The 20,479-nt window shown below is 41.4% G+C and overlaps 1 protein-coding gene across 3 annotated transcripts in view; it reads right to left on the bottom strand.

The window, feature by feature from the left end:
• The window catches only part of ptpn4a (protein tyrosine phosphatase non-receptor type 4a), a 225,661-nt gene that overhangs the window by 158,665 nt on the left and 46,517 nt on the right, over positions 1 to 20,479 (bottom strand). For 2 of the 3 annotated variants that reach the window (XM_039755290.1, XM_039755288.1), the window contains exon 2: positions 9,535 to 9,694. The exons of the other annotated variant lie outside the window; for it this stretch is intronic. The gene's annotated coding sequence lies outside the window, so the exon portion shown is untranslated. The remainder of the gene's footprint in view (positions 1 to 9,534; positions 9,695 to 20,479) is intronic. 3 annotated transcript variants of the gene reach the window in all.

A 20,479-nucleotide genomic window follows, 5' to 3' on the forward strand; every position in this document is an offset into this window, starting at 1 on the left:
GGGATCAACAGTTTTGGGGAAGTCCATAACAAAAAAAAATAAAATTATAGATAACATTTTACACTTTGCTATATGAGCAACTGTTGCTGGGGGTGCCAGAATCCAACAAGGAAGAAAAATGAAAAACATTATTTGTACAAAATCTTAATTTATTTAAAACGGATGACTCCCGCTCTCACGTGCAAGTCTGCGTGGATATTATGAACATCTGTTCCAAGTTCTATTTAAATTTTAAATAGAAGGAATTTTTATTTAGTCGATAGAAATGTCTTTGGTAGGAATGTAAGTTAAATGTAGGCATCTTTGCATAAAGTTTGGACTATCCAGCGCTTACATTATATATTCCGAAATATTCCAAGACCGTCTTTATATACAGTACTCAGGTTTTGGGAAGCGCTGATCAATGTAATCGGTGTACCAGGAAATCATGCATTGACACAAGTTCCCCTTTGCTTGGAATTGAAACTGTGATTAAATGCATAATTTTTTTTAATGCGTTATGGAGCACATGCATCGAAGCTTCTCATCTGTGCAATTGTCAATGTAACCTTTTGTAAGTAGTGCCTGGAGGATTCAGTGTATATGTCACTCGCTCGCTTCTTATTGTTTCGCTGCCTTCTCAATTATATACTGCATGTTTTCTTCAGCGCGTTTTGGAGCTCTTCCTTGTTTTCTACGTAGTGCGTTGACAGTCAGTTCACGTGATTACGTGGGAGGCGTGATGTCAGAAGAAACTCCGCCCCCCCACGGCTTTCCAGCTGAACTCCATTACAGCGTATGCAGAAAAATAGCTTCCAGTTATGACCATTACGCGTAGAATTTCGAAATGAAATCTGCCCAACTTTTGTAAGTAAGCTGTAAGGAATGAGCCTGCCAAATTTCAGCCTTCCACCCACACGGGAAGTTGGAGAATTAGTGATGAGTGAGTGAGTGAGTGAGTCAGTGAGGGCTTTGCCTTTTATTAGTATAGATAAGGAGCAATTAAAATAGCTGTTTAAGACAAAATTAAGCAATAAGGGCTCAAAATCACTAAAGTGAAGCAGAAGTGTTACTTTAGCAATAAGTGCTTTTTATTAAGCAACTGGGTTGGAGCAAAAACCCTGCAGCCACTGCGGCTCTCCAGGACCACGATTGAGGACCCCTGGTGTATGCTATTTCAGTCAATATAAAATCGATATCGAATCGGGACATCAGTGCCAATACTCGGCTCTACTTACCAACACCTCTTCCAGATGCTGCATTTTGAAAAGCCTCTGTTTTTCACCCAACCACACTGCAACGGTGAGCCAGCGTGTTCAGAAATATGGAGGCCCTGAACAACTATTTTTTCAGTTCTCTTCGTTTTCAGAGGTTAAGAAACGCCAGGCTAGTGTGGAAAAATGGCAAAAATGGAGACCAATGTCTGTCGGTCATTTTCCAACCCGCTATATCCTAACACAGGGTCATGGAGGTCCACTGGAGCCAATCCCAGCCAGCATAGGGCATAAGGCAGGAACAAACCCCAGGAAAGGCGCCAGCAAGGCGGGCGCGCGTGCCCACACACACACACACCAATCACACACTAGGGACAATTTAGGATCGCTAATTCAGCAAACCTGCATGTCTTTGGACTATGGGAGGAAACCCAAGCAGACTCCACACAGGAAGGACCCAGGAAGTGAACCCGCGTCTCCTTACTGCTAGGCTGAAGCGCTACCTACCACTGCGCCACCGTGCCGCCCCAATGTCTGTGGTTTTTAAACAAACATGCAGTAGCTGGGACAGCTTAGCGATCAGCTAAACAAACAAGCCTGATGGACTCAACGGTCTTCTCGCGGTTCCTAAATGTTCTATTCTGGACATCGCTTAAGATCGCCACAGATGTTCCGGTTGTACTTTTTGTCCTGTGTATGTACTCTTGTATTATGGAAATCACAAAAATAAAATGTTACTAGATAAGAAAACGTAAAAGCGATTTTTGTGATCAGGAGGCCCAAACCCATAAGATGCACCTAAAAGTGTTCAAGAAGCCAAGTCTTTGTACGCAAGGAGACAAGCCACCTTGTGACAAAGTGTATCAATGTATGTCACTGGCTGAGTGACATGATAAGCACTACACTCATATCTTACTATTTTCTAGAACTGATAGGGCAAAATGCAGTGCAGTAAAAAAAAAAAAAAGGCTCCATTCAAACAATTTTGCATCGAGGTTGGTTTCAAATTAAATAAAAAAAAACAGCCTGCTCCATGTGCTAAAACAAATATTGTAATTTTCAATCGTCCACATGAAATGGGCCAACATTTTAAAGGCAGAGCCGCCCCAAGCTTTACTGCTGTTTTTTTTTTTTTTTAATTTATTGCTACCCTTTTGCTTTGGATTTATCATTGACGGGACCCCAAAAAGCCTCAGAAAGCAAAATGAATGACACTACTTCTCAGAAAACCACAGACTGTAGACCACTGTATTGTGTGTGTATTGTGTACCTCAGGGTCTCCGAGGGCACTTTGTGTTCTGCGCTGCTGCAGAATCAAGTGAATTTCCCCTCAGGGATCAATAAGGTGCTATCAATCTGCCCATCTCATCTAGCACTGCTGAACCAGAATGTGAACCACAGACCACTTGTACAGAAAAAGCCTTTCAAATGCGCCTCCCACTTTGGCCTCTACTGACGTCTGACACGTTCCTTTTATTATTCGTGAAGGCTTCTTCTACAAGGCCCAAACTGTTTTAGCATTAGCATTCCTGAGCAGCATATGGCCTGTGTTTTCCTGCAAAAGTAGTTATTTTGTAAATACATTCTACCAAAAGAGGCCTTAAAAGTCATGTTGTATCTTGCTGGAGAGCACAGAAGACCAACCAACAGCAGCTGTCAGGCCCACTCACTCCAAACTAGGATTGTGGGGGGCCGGAGCGGATTCTAAAACTCTGGGTGCCAGGTAAGAACCAAACATGAACGTCACACAAGTTCATAACTGGGCACACTCGTATGCCAACTCAGACAGGGGCAAATTAGAGTCACCAATTCAACCACCTTGAGGATGGGCATCAAACTAAAATAAGTTGGAGTTCAGGGGGTGGTGTGTAGGTGGGAGAAGAATTGGCTCAGACACAGGAAGCAGATGGTGATGGTGTGAGGAACCTTATCAGAACTGGGTGATGTTATGAGTGGTGCCCAGCAGGGGGCAGTACTGAGGCGGATGTTATTTTTAATATATATAAGTGATTTGTATAGGAATGTAAGTAACAAGGTGGTTAAGTTTGCAGACGACACCAAGATAATTGAGAATCTGTTGAATCATCACAGAGTGACTTGGAGAGCAGACAGACTTGGGCAGATGAAATTTAATGTCAGTTAATGTAGGAAGCAAAAATGTGAGGTTTGAACACACAACAGTCTAAAAATCGAAAGTGCACCTCATGAGAAGGATTTAGGAGTCAAATAGACTACTGACTGCCAGAAAGTGCTCAGAAGCCATTAAGAAGCCTAACAGACTGTCAGGTTATATAGCGCCTTGACGTGCGGAGTACAAATCACAGGAGGTTCTGCTCAGGCTTTGCTTTATAACACACTGGTGAGGCTTCATCTGGAGTCCTGGGTGCAGCTTTGGTCTCCAAAAGGACATAACAGCACTGGAAAAGGTCCATAGAAGAGCAACTGGGCTGATTCAGGACTACAGGGGAGGAGTTAGGAGGAAAGATTAAAAGACTTAGGAGTTGTAGAGGACTCGTCACTATAAACTACCAGACTGTGTACAGAAGCCATTAAGAAGACAGACTGTCAGGTTATATAGCGCCTTGACGTGTGGAGTACAAGTCACAGGAGGTTCTGCTCAAGCTTTATAACACACTGGTGAGGCCTCATCTGGAGTCCTGGGTGCAGTTTGGGTCTCCAGGCTACAAAAGGACACAGCAGCACTAGAGAAGGTCCAGAGAAGAGTGACTAGGATGACTCATGGGTTAAGGGCATGAATTATGGGGAAAGATTAAAAGAACTAAGCTTTTCAGTTTATACAAAAGAGGATTAAGAGGAGACATGATTGGAGAATTTGAAATTATGAAGGGAATTAGTCCAGTGGATTAAGACTGCAATTTCAAAATGAGTTCATCAAGAACACGGGGACACAGCTGGAAACTTGTTAAGGGTGAATTTCATACAAACATTAAGAAGTTTTACTTCACACAGGGAGCCAAAGACACTTGGAATACGTAACCTAGTAGTGTGGTGGACAGGAGGACTTTAGGGGCCTTCAAAGTTAGACTTGATGTTATTTTGGTGGAATTAAGTGGGCAGGACTGGCAAGCTTTGTTGGGCTGAATGGTCTGTTCTCGTCACCCAGTGGCTCTGGGAATTGAGGTAGTAGGATGTTTGCATGAACAATAAATGATGAATCTGACATTTGTTAAGGTGCGTGTCTGATCTTGGTTTACAAGTCTATGCATTTAAATTGGTGGTTATTTATTAAAGCTTTTTATTTCAGTCTAGTCATGTCAGAAGTATATATAATCATGTTTGATTACAAGATTACAAGCTTTAATACAGGAACAGAACAATGAAGTGTATCAAGTTCATGGAGTCAGGTTGCGACAAGATGAGTTTATCCATTTGAAAAATCAGGAGTGCTCTCCCCTCGACTTTCTCGTATACTCGGATAATGGGATGGATGTTTGAGGAGTAAACCGCAAGACAAGGATTATATATTTATATAACGTACATTAAAGAACCATCGACAACAAATCCAAATTAGTAACTTATTGAACAATTATTATAAAAGTAAATTTGAATAAATCAGACTCCGCAGCTATATGAATACAACATTTGCCTTGTAGAGAAAAGCCAAACAAAATGACACCTTTTATTGGCTAACTAAAAAGATTACAATATGCAAGCTTTCGAGGCAACTCAGGCCCCCCCTTCAGGTGAGATGTAATTACATCTTTACATCTTGCCTGAAGAAGGGGCCTGAGTTGCCTCGAAAGCTTGCATATTGTAATCTTTTTAGTTAGCCAATAAAAGGTGTCATTTTGCTTGGCTTTTCTCTACATTCATAATGGCTAACACGGTACAACAACCTAGTACTACAAACATTTGCCTTGATAATTTTATTTTGGCAAACAATTCTGGTAAATTACCAGACAAGTTGCAAGACACTTTAGTAATGTGCGTAATGCAGTACCTCTACACAAAATTTCATTTACGTAAAGCAAAAACATTCTCAAATATGTATGTATTACCATTTGGACATGAAACGGAAAATTGCGATTATCTTGAAAACTGGTTGTTTCTCGAAAAAAATGAATAGCGACAAAAAGTGCTTAAAATGTGGTGCTTTAGCATAACGTTTCAGGTAAAGTACCACTTCCGGTTACTGGAAATAGCTGAAAAGTTGATAGAAATCTACGTATCTGATATCTGCATGCAAAATTTGGTTGACCGAAGTGAAAGCGAACTCAAGTTATCAAGTTCACACACACAGACAGACACACAGACATAAGTCCAAATGTGGTACAGTGGTACCTCGGTATACACCCTTAATCTGTTCCAGATCCTTTGACTTATACCAAACAGGACGTATACTAAACAAATTTTTCCAATAAGAAATAAAGGGAAAATGATTACTCTGCTCCCATGAAAAAAATCCTATTGTTATTGGAATATTATACATTGATGGGGTTGTATAAAATAATTTAAACACTGCTTAATACTAAAATACATAAATACAAAAGCAATAAGATGAAATAAATGAAAATTTAACCTAACTTTACTTTTTAGTAACGTCTTTCGTTTTTCACAATCGTAGATACCGTCGTTCTCGGCATACGGTACACAGCAGCCAAGTCCCGATTACGCATGCCAACTTCATACTTTTCAACAATCAATTCAAATTTACGTGAAAAAAACAAAATCACGTGAAAATTTGCATAAAGTTATAGCGCGGGTTGTTCACTGAATGCTAGCAACGGGCGTACTGATGCTTGCAGGCAGTCGTGGCTTTGTCTCGAGACAGGTAAACAAGGGTAGCGCGCGGTGTTCTAGCATGCGAATCGTATTCCAAACAAAGGTCGTATACCAAGTTGGACTTATTCCAAAGCGGACGTATACCGAGAGTACCACTGTATTTTCATATTCTGGGACTAAATCATTGAGATTCATGAATATCTCGAGGTCGAATTTTTGGACGATTACAATAATTTCCCCATACTTTGTATACAAGAAAGTAAAAAGGGCCGACTCTGATCCTAAAGAGTTGAGTGTGATGAGCAGCAATGCTTGGTACACTGTGGCATTCAAATGTCGTGCCATTGAAAGGCCTACTGTATAATCTGTGCCAACATACCATTTCATATACTGTTGCGCTGTCCACATCTACCTATACAAGTGAATACAAGCATAATTGATCCGATGGATTCATGCCATTTATACCAAATTCTGATTTGCCAGGGCTGGAGACATTTCTCCAATCTTTAGTCATCCACGTTTGGTGATTATATACCCACTTTAGCCTCAAAGGACGGTGGTCTGCTGCTTTCAGGTTCGATACGTTGTGCACTCAGCAAGAAGGGCGGCTTTCTAAGGTGAATGGACTTCCTGATAGTTCAAACAATTCTGGTCAGCCTCTTGTGCCCACTTTATAAACTGTGCCATCATGCTATATATGGATTAGCGGCCAGGAGGAGGAAGCTGTCTGTGTGAATGAGCAACAGAGTGAATAAATGGAGAACATGTCATTTTATTTCACTTATTTATTAACCAGTCTAAAAAAATACTTACAGTTCTAAATGTCTATCAATACCCAGAAAGAAGCGAATGGAAAATGTTACTCATACTCAGCAGTTTCCACCCTGTGATCTCCATAAACGACAACAGTGAGAAACAACTTCCTTAAGACAGACATAAAAAAAGATTTTATCATCTATCAAAGCGGGCATTTAAACAGGCGGGTTTGAGGCTTTTTTTTTTTTTCATTTTGAAACATACAAAAGGCTTTTATTTTTTAATCACCTTTGTTTAATGGAATTTAATGACATATACATAATGAAACAAGAAAAACCAAAAGGCAACAATCGGAAAAAAAAAAAAAAAAAAAACCAAAGGTTTGATGTATGAATTGACAAGAAACTGCATGGGTTGGCAAAATGTCACATACTGAGTTAGGGTTGGACTTTGGATCAACCTGTAAAAAATATGCAATGCTAGAGAAGGCCTGTGTCGTTGTTCATGTGCAATAGAGAAAATGAAAAAAGGCGATTTCCACAATTTATTTTTGCGGAGCCCAAAATCACACAAGAAGTGCCGTAATGGGCTTTAACAGGCCCTGCCTCTTGACAGCCCCCCAGCCTTGACTCTCTAAGAAGACAAAGAAAAACCCTCGTAGGGGAAAAAATGGAAGAAACCTCCGGAAAGGCAATTCAAAAAGAGACCCCTCTCCAGGTAGGTTGGGCGAGCAGTGGGTGTCAAAAAGAAGGGGGTCAACACAATACAATACACAGAACAGAACAAATCTTCAATACAGTAAAAAAAAAAATAAAAATATTACAAGTACAATGGAAAGCCCCAAAGATTTCAGCCTGAAAATAACCTTCACACCAACAACAACAATTTCTTTCTTGTATTGCTCAAAATCACACAAAGAAAGCCTCAGTGGACTTTAAAAGGCTCTCTTTATTGACAGCTACCCCCCCGACACAAACCAGCCTTGACCCTCTAAGACAGCGATTCTTAAAAGGTTTTTGAGTCACGGACCCCTTTGAGAATCTGATGACAGTTATGGACCCCCTTTCCCCAGAAATACTCACATAAACACAACTTTGCATGAAATGAATAGAACGTACTTTCTTAGCAAGATTTGATTGCCTCATACATGTATGACATATATAAAGTGTTATTAAACTAAAGAAACACACTCCATTTTATGCAAAAAGTTATGACCACTCATTATAATTATGAAATAAAATTCTCTTGTGCAAATTAAAACAGATCTACTACAATGTTTTCTATTACTCTAAATCAACAGTACCGGGCAATATAGTGAATATCCATCCATTATCTAACCCGCTATATCCTATCTATAGGGTCACGGGGGGTCTGCTGGAGCCAATCCCAGCCAACACAGGGCACAAGGCAGGAAACAAACCCCTGGCAGGGCGCCAGCCCACCGCAGGGCACACACACACACACTCACAAACCCACATAACAAGCACACACCAGGGACAATTTACAATCGCCAATGCATCTGACCTGCATGCCTTTGGACTGTGGGAGAAAACCCACGCAGACACGGGGAGAACATGCAGACTCCAAGCAGGGAGGACCAGGGAAGCGAACCCGGGTCTCCTAACTGCGAGGCAGCAGCGCTACCCACCGTGCCACCCTATAATGAATATAAATGTTCATTTTTATCTGATCCTCACGGACCCCCTAAAACCCATCCATTGATCCCCTCAGGGTCCACAGACCTCCGGTTAAGAACCCCTGCTCTAAGAAGACAAGCAAAAACCTTGAAGGGAATAAAAAAGGAAGAAATCTTTGGCAAGGCCTATTGAGAGAGAGAGAGAGAGAGAGAGAGAGAGAGAGAGAGAGAGAGAGAGAGAGAGAGAGAGAGACCCTTCCTGGTAGGTTGAGTGTGCAATGGGTGTCAAAAAACTGGGGTAAATAACAACACACAAAACTGAACACAAGTCATCCTCTTCACTGAGCTAGATGGGCAATCTATTACGGCCACCATAGAATCACAATCCGACAATATAGGGTGGTCCAGATTTAATTATGCAATTTTCATTACACTATAACTTATTAAGTTTATTACGTAGAAAATCACCCGAAAAATCCCGGACCATTGAGAAGTGTGCGAACTGACAACATGAAGATGATCTGGATCTGCATAATTAGATCTGGACCACCCTATACAGATGACTTGGTTCTTGCACAGTACTCCTCTCCGAGTGCAGACGCAGAGCACCACGACAACCCTTAAGAACCGAAGGTATCACTCACTAAATAGAGAAGGTCACAGATGAGGATACAGATTTGTTCAAATGTATCAAACTCAAAAGTAGAACGGAATTAACATGAAGGAAAAACAACAGCCATTCATCCATCAACCAATTGGAGAACCAGAGCCGAATTGAAGAGAAAGGAGTCAGACAAGCCAGAGACAGTCAGAGTCCTGGAGACCTCGGCCAACTGGCCACTCCACAGATACCTTTACCGATTTCTATCCACACAAACGTCTGTGTAGATTTAAAAAAAAAAAACTTCTTTGTGTTAACATTTACAAGGAGATGTGCTCCATGAAATACAATGTAAACCTGTTTGTTTGCTTCCATTATTCAAATTGCCTACCCGATGCCAAAATTGCAATGAGATCACTAGACACCATAAAATAAAAGAGTCCCGCCACTCTGCACAAGAGTGCAGTAAAACGTCACAGATTTCATCACCAAACTTAGTAATCTCATTTATAAGAAAAAGAATTGGAAAACGGTCCCTGAAGGAGGCCGACACACAGTCACACAGAACATGGATGCCGACGGTGCAGTAGTTTGCGTGAGCTCACCTCTGCTGTTTGTTGCAGGACTGCACAGATTATGCAGATTTTCTTCTAAAAGAACTCCTTCACTTCCCTTCTTTTATGCATGATAGCAGTCTCATGTAGCAAAGATAATGACTTCACTTCCAGGTCTCTTCACAAGGCAATTACACTGTAATCTCAACCACTGTTTCAAACACAAGAAATTGAAAAAAAAAAAAAAAAAATTAAATACCCTAATCGTGAATATTATGATTTCATTTAATCTAATATCCAGTGACTAATAAAAAAACACAGAAGATTTATATTTTCAGACCTCAGATCTCCTCTGCATCGAGAGGAGCCAATGGAGGTGGTTTTGGGCCTGTGATACAGATGCCTGCCTGTGGAGTTTTTTTGGTCACAACCAGCTAGGAGAAGACCCCAGGAAAGACCCAGGGCTCATTGGGAAGACTACATCTCCCAGGTGGCCTGGGAACTCCTTAGGACCTCACAGTATGAGTTGGCAACTGTAGCCATGGAAATGGGTATGGGCCTCACTGATAGGACTGTTACCCTTGCAACCTAATTTATAATAAAAAAAAGGGGTGTAAAATGAAAAAGTGAACAATTAAATTATTATAGTTGATAAAACCAAATGTGTGTTCCATTAACAACTACCATATATACTCGTGTATAAGTGAAAAATCAATCATAAAATCAGACCCAGACTTACTTCCTGATTTCTTATTCTTTTGCACGTTTGTCACACAAAATGTTTCTGATCATCAAACACATTTAACCATTAGTCAAATATAACACAAGTAAACACAAAATGCAGTTTTTAAATGATGGTTTTTATTATTTAGGGAGAAAAAAATCCAAACCTACATGGCCCTGTGTTAAAAAGTAATTGCCCCCTGAACCTAATAACTGGTTGGGCCACCCTTAGCAGCAATAACTGCAATCAAGCGTTTGCGATAACTTGCAATGAGTCTCTTACAGCGCTCTGGAGGAATTTTGGCCCACTCATCTTTGCAGAATTGTTGTAATTCAGCTTTATTTGAGGGTTTTCTAGCATGAACCGCCTTTTTAAGGTCATGCCATAGCATCTCAATTGGATTCAGGTCAGGACTTTGACTAGGCCACTCCAAAGTCTTCATTTTGTTTTTCTTCAGAGGTGGATTTGCTGGTGTGTTTTGGGTCATTGTCCTGTTGCAGCACCCAAGATCGCTTCAGCTTGAGTTGACGAACAGATGGCCGGACATTCTCCTTCAGGATTTTTGGTAGACAGTAGAATTCATGGTTCCATCTATCACAGCAAGCCTTCCAGGTCCTGAAGCAGCAAAACAACCCCAGACCATCACACTACCACCACCATATTTTACTGTTGGTATGATGTTCTTTTTCTGAAATGCTGTGTTCCTTTTATGCCAGATGTAACAGGACATTTGCCTTCCAAAAAGTTCAACTTTTGTCTCATCAGTCCACAAGGTATTTTCCCAAAAGTCTTGGCAATCATTGAGATGTTTCTTAGCAAAATTGAGACGAGCCCTAATGTTCTTTTTGCTTAACAGTGGTTTGCGTCTTGGAAATCTGCCATGCAGGCCGTTTTGCCCAGTCTCTTTCTTATGGTGGAGTCGTGAACACTGACCTTAATTGAGGCAAGTGAGGCCTGCAGTTCTTTAGACGTTGTCCTGGGGTCTTTGTGACCTCTCGGATGAGTCGTCTCTGCGCTCTTGGGGTAATTTTGGTCGGCCGGCCACTCCTGGGAAGGTTCACCACTGTTCCATGTTTTTGCCATTTGTGGATAATGGCTCTCACTGTGGTTCACTGGAGTCCCAAAGCTTTAGAAATGGCTTTATAACCTTTACCAGACTGATAGATCTCAATTACTTCTGTTCTCATTTGTTCCTGAATTTCTTTGGATCTTGGCATGATGTCTAGCTTTTGAGGTGCTTTTGGTCTACTTCTCTGTGTCAGGCAGCTCCTATTGAAGTGATTTCTTGATTGAAACAGGTGTGGCAGTAATCAGGAAATTGAACTCAGGTGTGATACACCACAGTTAGGTGATTTGTAACAAGGGGGCAATTACTTTTTCACACAGGGCCATGTAGGTTTGGATTTTTTCTCCTAAATAATAAAACCATCATTTAAAAACTGCATTTTGTGTTTACTTGTGTTATATTTGACTAATGGTTAAATGTGTTTGATGATCAGAAACATTTTGTGTGACAAACATGCAAAAGAAGAAGAAATCAGGAAGGGGGCAAATAGTTTTTCACACCACTGTATACACCTGTTCAAAAATGCGACACTTAAATTAAATTGCCTCCTCCAGTCTCGCACCAGTTTCTCAGACACATCGAATTTTGTTGCAGTAGCGTAGTTACCAATTTCTTTCGCCACTTCAACAACGTTTAATTTAAAACCAGCTTCATAGTTTCTTCTGATCAAACGCACCATCGTAGATAAGGGATGTTTTTACGATAAAGATGTATGAGGGTATGAGATACAAAAAACACAAAACAGTGCAAATGTCGCTTCGGAATAGTTCGGGTATCACCGTGTGGTCACATAGGCGCAACAGAGAGACAGAGAGAGATTAGGAGCACACGCTGATACAGTGCATTGTCGCACTAACATAGAAGCCATGTGCTCCGTGGTTACTCTCTCAGGAGGGCGTTAGCATATCATAATTCCTTGTACCAACAGTGTTAGTTTTTATTCGACTTATACGACCAACATTATAAAATACCAGAAGTTACACGGTAAAATCAAATCCGAATTATCCACGAGTATATACGGGAACAATAAAAGTCTGAATTAGCATAAGCCGTCCTAATTCAGGGTATTGTTGAGACATCTAAATATTTACGTCTTATGGTAAAAGTACATAATAAAGAAGAGTAGTTGCACAAGATGTTTAAAATATTAAAATATATGCTTCAATTTAAATGTTTAAACTCTATTAAGTATTCTCAATTGTAATGGTAAGTTGTTATTTTCACTCCCTGATGGAGGTCCACAGACAGCTAGACCCCTAGTAAAGAATTAAAAAATCAAAAAGTAACATCATATTCATAACCAGGGACTTGAAATAGTCTAAAATGATACCCAACATGCTAAGGTATGAAATCTGTCATTTTCAAACTTCTGGGAATGGCTCTTAAAGGACCAGGACCACCAGTAAAGAATCAAATATCAAAAATGTGGTCGTATTCTTGATTGGCAACCTCAAAATAGCAGAAAACAACACTCCACATGCCTATATTACCAATTCCCAGTCTTTCTAAGTTTTGTATAAAGGAGTAACTTTAATCCCATTAGAGGGAGAACCCATGGGGTCTGCTGACGTAGCTTGCACAACTTCAAATGCTTCTACAACAACAGCAGCTTTTATTTCTTTCTCTTTTCACACACAAGCTCAAAGGGTTTTAGAAGATGTCAAAGAAGTACTTTTTTTGCAAAGTACCAAATTATAATTAGACGAGCTGTGTAAGCCCGAAACCATGGATTCTGGCACTTCAATCAATCAATGGCATTGGTTGTGCATTAGCAGCGAAGTGAGGTTCTGTTTCCTCGGCAGTTTCGTTTTACCAATGTGCTCACCTCTGTTGTGTATTAGCAGCTAAGCAAGTTTCTCTCTCCTTGGAGGTTTCGTTTTACCGATGTGCTCGCCTCCGTTGTCTATCAGCGGCTAAGTGAGTTTCTCTATCCTTGGAGGTTTCGTTTTACCGATGTGCTCACCTCTGTTGTCTATCAGCGATTAAGCGACTTCCTCTCTCCTCGGAGGTCTTGTTTTACCGATGTGCTCACCTCTGTTGTCTATCAGCGATTAAGCGACTTCCTCTCTCCTCAGAGGTCTCGTTTAACCGATGTGCTCGCCTACGTTGTCTATCAGCAGCTAAGCGAGTTTCTCTCTCCTCGGAGGTCATGTTTTGCCAATGTGCTTGCCCCGCTTGTGTATTAGCGGCTAAGTGAGTTTCTCTCTTCTCTTGACGGTTTCACTTTGGCGACAGAGTCGCTTTCTTTGAGCTTCATGCTGTAGCCTCGCATTTCCGGGCCGGACAGACGGACGGACACACACACACTTCCACACATAAGACATTTATATATAAGAAAAGAAAAATAATGCATAAAGAGTATACAAAAAATAAATAATACACACTTACATAAGATAGATATATAATTAAAAGAAATGTACTCAATCAATACAGAATTGTTTTTTAAGTCTCTAAATGATGGTGTAATGAAAGTCAGTTGGACAAGGTGGGCAGAAAAAAAACATCTATCTTCTGAAGATTTTGCTGAACACCTATTGGTTTACTCTTTATCATAAATGATCTAAAACTTTTTTTTTTTTTTAGGTTTAGAGGACCACAAATGGCGGGGGGGAACTCCAAAAAATTTGCCGTCTTCCATAAGTAGACATCAAGAAGAGTCAAACGGTATGTCATACATGGGGGAGTCACAGGGTGCCAGATGACAAAAAACTGAAGTGACATCAAAGCAATCAGTAGGAATTCTTATGACTACAATAAAAAAGTATGGTCAATAACGAGCCGAACTGGGTTATAGTTTAAAAAGTAAATTAGATTTGTTTAGATTTTATCATTGTACTAATAAAGGAGCGGACAGTTTGTGGTTTTTAATCAAGAAGGTAGGGGGAAACCATGCGCTGGAATGTCTATTTATAAAAAGTCAGCCAAATAAAATAAAATAAAGCTAGCAGTTGACTAATTAGCACATTTGTAAGGGGGGCGACACCACAAGCACAGAACTGCATTCTCTCCAGAGACAAAATCCAAGTCCTTTGAGAAGCCCGCCAACAAAAACCACAACCTGCAACCATTTTCATTCTGAAAAACCAAAGGGCAGTTTCACTTTATTAGGTAAAAACGGCTAAGAAGTGCAAGCCATGGAGGCATTCGTCTGTTAGGTCCATATTCAACTTCAAGAGGCCTAAATGGTAAAATGATGGCTTTTATTTTATTTTTTTTTAATAATAGCCGTGAGAAAAATAAATATGTTCCACATAACAGATTCATTTTAGTGAAAGCATTGTCTGGTAACACAGAGGAGGTAAATAAGAAAGGGAAGAGCAGAATGGTGTTGTTTTTCAGGAGATTGCATTGCTTTAATGTGTTTGGTGACATCGTTTACATGTTCTACGACTGGTGTGGGGTGGTCGGTAGGTGCCAACACCTTAGGAGAGGCCCACAGGATCAAGGAGTTGACTGAAAGGGCAAGCTCAGAGACGGGACGCCTTCTGGATCTACTGGAGGTAGTAATGGAGGAGAGACTGAAGACAAAACTGATGGCCATTCTGAACAAGGCTGCACATCCTCTCTGTGACACATTAGCAATGAGGGCAGCAAAATATTCAACAGAAATGTGTCAAGAAACACTCCTGGGGCTCCTTCATACCAACAGTAATATGCCCTGTCACGCATGGGTGTCTGAGGCTCCACTGACAAGCTCGACTGTGGTAGGCACTACCACCTCGGGGCAAATGGGATTCGGTCAACTCCGGCACAGAATGAGGGCACTCCTGCCCAGCCTATGACGTCCAGAGCAAACCACACACCCTTCCGGTCCATCGACCATATAAAGCCACGGCCTAGGAAGATGGAATTTGATTGGTGAACAGGACATGAGTCTGTTATGAGCTACAGAAGAAGGAAATGAAAGAAGCACTGAATGTGCACTTGGCTGATGTTGGTATCAGCATCTTCTCCGTTGTGTATTAAGCACCCATTTGTTTTATGTTCTGATGGTTGAATGGGTTTGCCAGGGCTGTACTCCACCATTTCTTCCTGCTCCCTTGCCGCTGCTCACTTGCCCCTTTATAGTGCCACACTCGGACTGCTCTCTTGTCATTGACCAAGTTTGTTTGTTGTCCTTTTGTAATTGTGTGTGGCTGAGGCAGACTCTTGCTGCTGCTGTTGTTTGTTTTAATATTTCTTAAGCTCCCCCAAAAAAACAAATAAAGTTCGGTCTGTCTATCTATCTATACTACTTATAAATGTATTTAAATCTAAGGCAACTACAATTAATTTTGGAAAGTTCAATTAATGTTCATATACCAAAATAAAGTTCCTCGAAACGCCCATCTCTATGATCAATGCTGCTGCGAAAGCCACCGTCTCGCTATAACCCTAAATGAGAATGAATAGACGCGCCAGAGAAATGTACAATTCTGAGGTGAACGCTGGAACCAAAAAAGGCTTACAAATGGGATTTACAAACTTTGCCGAACTCTGAAGTATTAAACAGGCAAAGATGTAAATATTCCTAGAATGCTTCTCTACTCCTATAACCTCTCTCTTTTTTTTTGAAAAAAAATAAATAAATAAATATTTACTTTCCCATATAGAAAGTGCAGGGAAAGTACTAAAATCATCCAAAGATTCAATGTCGAGATTTTGATGAATCTCGATGTTTTAGACCTCCCTGAGTCCGTAAATACCATTTTTGGAATTATGTCCGTGTGCGTGTGCGTGTGTGTGTAAACACGATAACTCGAGTATGCTTAACTTAACCAAATTTAGCATACAAGTATGAGGTACAAAATGTAGATTTTTATCAGCTTTTCAGCTATTTCCGCTAACCGGAAGTGGTACTTTACCTTTTATTCATGCAGCTTGCAGAGTCCAATTTATTCAACTTTACTTTTATAATAATTCTACAATATATTATTAACTTGATTTGATTTGCTGTTGATTGTTCTTTATTGTACATAATATAAAAATACAATCCTTGTCTTGCGGTTTACTCCTCAAATACTCGTCCCCATATCTGAGTACAGGCAGTCCCCGGGTTACGTACGAGACAGGGACTGTAGGTTTGTACTTAAGCTGAATTTGTATGTAAGTCGGAACAGGTCTATTATTTTATTAAATGCTCTGCCAATGAATGATGGAGTTTCAGCTCTCTCTGACCTTTTTATTATTTCGACTTTATTTTCAATGGTGATGGTTTTTCTCTTCTTTACTGTATCACCAGCACTTGTTTTTCAGAGACATTCTTGAAGGGTGAAGACAAAAGGTTAAGATGAGCAGCACTGTCCATGTTATCACAGCAGGATGGCACCCATCTGATGTACTTAACAGTACAAGCAGGCTTGCTATTGAGAATGAATGGGCACGGCGAGGGGCGGTTCATCACCAGCCCACCTCACACTCACCTCCACTACAGTATGCTGCCTGCAGTGTTTGCCCACCGAGAACGAACATGTTGCGGCCAAAGGCTGGTAGTGAATCGCCCACCACTGCCCCCGTTCAACAGACAGCCATCCGAGGCACACTACAATGCTAAAAAAATGTCGCCCACCCCGATGGCCGCCGGGTCACCGCTTGCAGCATTGCCAGCCGCCGACTGAGAATGAACAGGGCAGCCGCGTGTGGTGGGTGGGCAGTGAAACTGCTTGCCGCCGGGAGCTGCCCGAGGGACACTACACTATGCGAGCAGCGAAATTGCAACCGTCCAGCCTGCGCTTGCAGTGTCCCCAGGCCGAATATGACGGAGCAGCAGTTACTAAGGCACATGCGTCGCAGCTGCGGCCTCATTCGTAAGTCGTAGGTCGGATGTCTGTAACCTGGGGACTACCTATATATGAGAAAGTCGAGGGGAGACCACTCATGATTTTTACTATATACAACAGCAAGTGCAAATACAAGTTACAGGACGTCAACCCATAGGCTTTCATTAATTAAATTAATTCTAACCATCAAGACAGCAGCTCTTGGTGCTGCTCAGGCTCCTGATGATAAAAGCTTTCACTAAATAAAGATAAGGGACAGGCAAACACAGCAAACAATGAGTGCACTTGGCTAAATATGCACTTTCATTGTATTCCTAAGGAGAAAGGGCATTTGCACTGCTGCTCCATGCTCTGGGCGTTTCCTGTCATCCTTTTTTATAATGGATCAAATTCAGTTCTCCTCATTGTTGTAGGACAAAGCGGGCACTGCCCATTCTGCTAGGCTTTAGTGGCACACCAGGCCTGAAACTCAGCAGATTTAGCAGATATTCAAATGTGCCTTCCCCCAGTGACTGAACTCTTCACACCAGGACCAGCCTGCATGTCATCCGATAGTAAAGATGTCAATCAGATTGGCACTGAGATCGTTGTAATGGCCTCTTTGCAGAGATTTCTGCAGCCTGAAGGTAGGCAAAAATCAACTCAAACGAGAACAAAGACCTTTAACAGAAGGAATGACAGCTCTGGACTCGTCTATGAGGGGAAACTGATTCCATAACTCGAAGGGACATTAATCCGATCAGGAGAAGTTGCACATTCCCTTAAAACTTTCTGCACCACCCTGAACATTCACTGTAGGACACCATCTGGCTCTCAGGGGTTTCCTCTAGTGCATTCTGCCCACGGTCCAAAAATGACTGGAAATCTCTGAAGCCATCTCTCTCTCTCTCTCTCTCTCTCAATGGGTAGCTGAAACCAAAAATCTTCTCTTTGTGGACCAGAAAACCGGGATCTGGTCTGCTTAGCCAAGGCTGCCTGACAATTGTCTGAAAAGGCTAGGAAGAAGCCATTACTTCGAGAAGGGAACTTCAGAATCTAAACTTGTATGCCAGAAAGAGTAATACTTTTTCCTATGAAGTTGCAGATGACCCAGCAAAGGGCCCAACTGAGGACAGCATTGCACACCATGTCACAAAAAGAAACCGTGCAAGACGAATCCTCCACTTGAACCCGGAGCAGCAACAAAGCATTAAGGCCCCGCATCACCGGACGTCATCTTTAAAGACTACTCACCTCTGCCAAGATAAATAAGAAATGTAAATAGCAAGTAAACAGCCAACCTCTCTGTGTTTGTCTGTCTAGGGCAGGGGTCTCCAACCTTTTTTCCCCAGAGAGCTACTTTCACAAAATGAAAATGGCCGAGAGCTCCTCATGTTTTCTAACGTTTCTTATCATCGCTTATTTCAACCCAAACAAACTGAATACGCTTGTTTTGCCTGAATATTTACAAAATGCTGGTGTCCATGACTCACATTTTGCATTAAAACATCACAAAAAAGATGACTGGACTGGACTGTGTGTTGCACGCTCTTGACAAAGATACGAGCGGTGATGACAAAGCGAATCTGACTTCAGGCAGTCAAATCGAAACGGACAGTGAAATCAGAAGTGAATCTGATGAATGCAAAAGTGATGCTCGTGCCAGTCACACGTGTGCAGTGTGTGCTGTTCAAAAGCTGATCGGTCTGGAAAGAAAATCCATAAGGAATCGGGCTGCTGTTGTCTCGACTGTGGCGATGGGTTGTGTATTTCACTGAGCTTCAAGATACACCACACAAACGACCCATTTTGACAGTATATGTGGCATTAGCATTACTTTTATTATTATTATTTGTATCATTAATATTACGGACGAAGAATAACGGGAGTAGCCAAAAGAAGAAGAATTTGTACCATTAATATACTTTCTACACTTCTGATTTTGGTGGATTTTAGGAGGACCAGGCCCCTCCTGGACCCCGTGATCGTCAGAGGTGACTGTGCAGAGGGTGCAGACCTATAAATACCTGGGAGTGCAGCTGGATGATAAATTGGACTGGACTGCCAATACTGATGATCTGTGCAAGAGAGGACAGAGCCGACTATACTTCCTTAGAAGGCCGGCGTCCTTCAACATCTGCAATAAGATGTTGCAGATGTTCTATCAGACGATTGTGGCGAGCGCCCTCTTCTACGCGGTGGTGCGCTGGGGAGGCAGCATAAAGAAGAAGGACACCTCACACCTGGACAAACTGGTGAGGAAGGCAGGCTCTATTGTAGGAATGAAGCTGGACAGTTTGACATCCGTGGCAGAGCGACGGGCGCTGAGCAGACTCCTGTCAATCATGGAGAATCCACTGACCAGGATCATCTCCAGACAGAGGAGCAGCTTCAGCGACAGACTGCTGTCACCGTCCTGCTCCACTGACAGACTGAGGAGACCCCACACTATGTGACTTGGGGGGTAAACGTTAACATTATACAAAGTTATTGTCTGTTATACCTGCATTGTTATCACTCTTTAATTTAATATTGTTCTTTATCAGTATGCTGCTGCTGGAGTTTGGGAATTTCCCCTTGGGATTAATAAAGTATCTATCTATCTATCTTTTAGAGTTTTCCAAATTTAACAGTAGAAAGATCAGATTTAATAAATATGTAATTTTTCAGGCCAATAAATTGCAATGCTATTTACATGTTTTTTCAAGAAAAGATGCAACACTAAGGAAGTTAATAAAGTGTTATCTGATCTTAATCTAACTGAAGTATACTCTCATTTATATTTTACATTTTCAAGTTCATCTCAGCGAGGAGGAAAACTAAAGTGGTCAGCCAGGACTTCCCGTTTCACTGGAGTAAAAATAACCCAAGCCAAATTCCATTAGTCATCCATCACAATGGGAAAGACCCGAGATTACAGTCATGGCGTGTGACAAAAGGTTGTTCAGTGCCACAGATCAGGAAAGAAGAAACAAGAAAAGAGCTAACCAGCTGAAAATACCCGTTTCGTCTCTCCGGGCACCGATTAAGAAGTTCAAAGCAAGTGGAGATGTTAAAAATCGGCACGGAAGAGGATGTGTGTCTATATGTGTGTGTGTCAAGCAGTCAAAGAATCTCAGCTGCAGATGGTAGTTGGGGGTCAGCAGAGAGCCTCCAAATCTACAATCAGATGCCATATACGTAATCACGAGTTGTTTTCGGGGTTTGCCAGAAAAAATAAATAAATCAAATTTAAAGAGGGTCCAGTTTTCTAAACATTGCAAGAACTTTTAATGGGGCCGAGTTGTACGGTGACGTAAGACAAAAGCAGAGCTTTTGGTGGGCTTGGTGTAGAGGTGGTGTGCAGAAAAAGTACCTCATCAGAGCCCACAGTCAAGTATTGTGTCAAATCCTATTCTACCAAAGGCTCCAGACAATACTTGGTTAGGATACCCTGTTGTTATCCTGTGGCCCTCAGCCACAAGCACA

This window comes from Polypterus senegalus, chromosome 6, assembly GCF_016835505.1.
Source record: "Polypterus senegalus isolate Bchr_013 chromosome 6, ASM1683550v1, whole genome shotgun sequence".
Classification (NCBI taxonomy): domain Eukaryota; kingdom Metazoa; phylum Chordata; class Cladistia; order Polypteriformes; family Polypteridae; genus Polypterus; species Polypterus senegalus.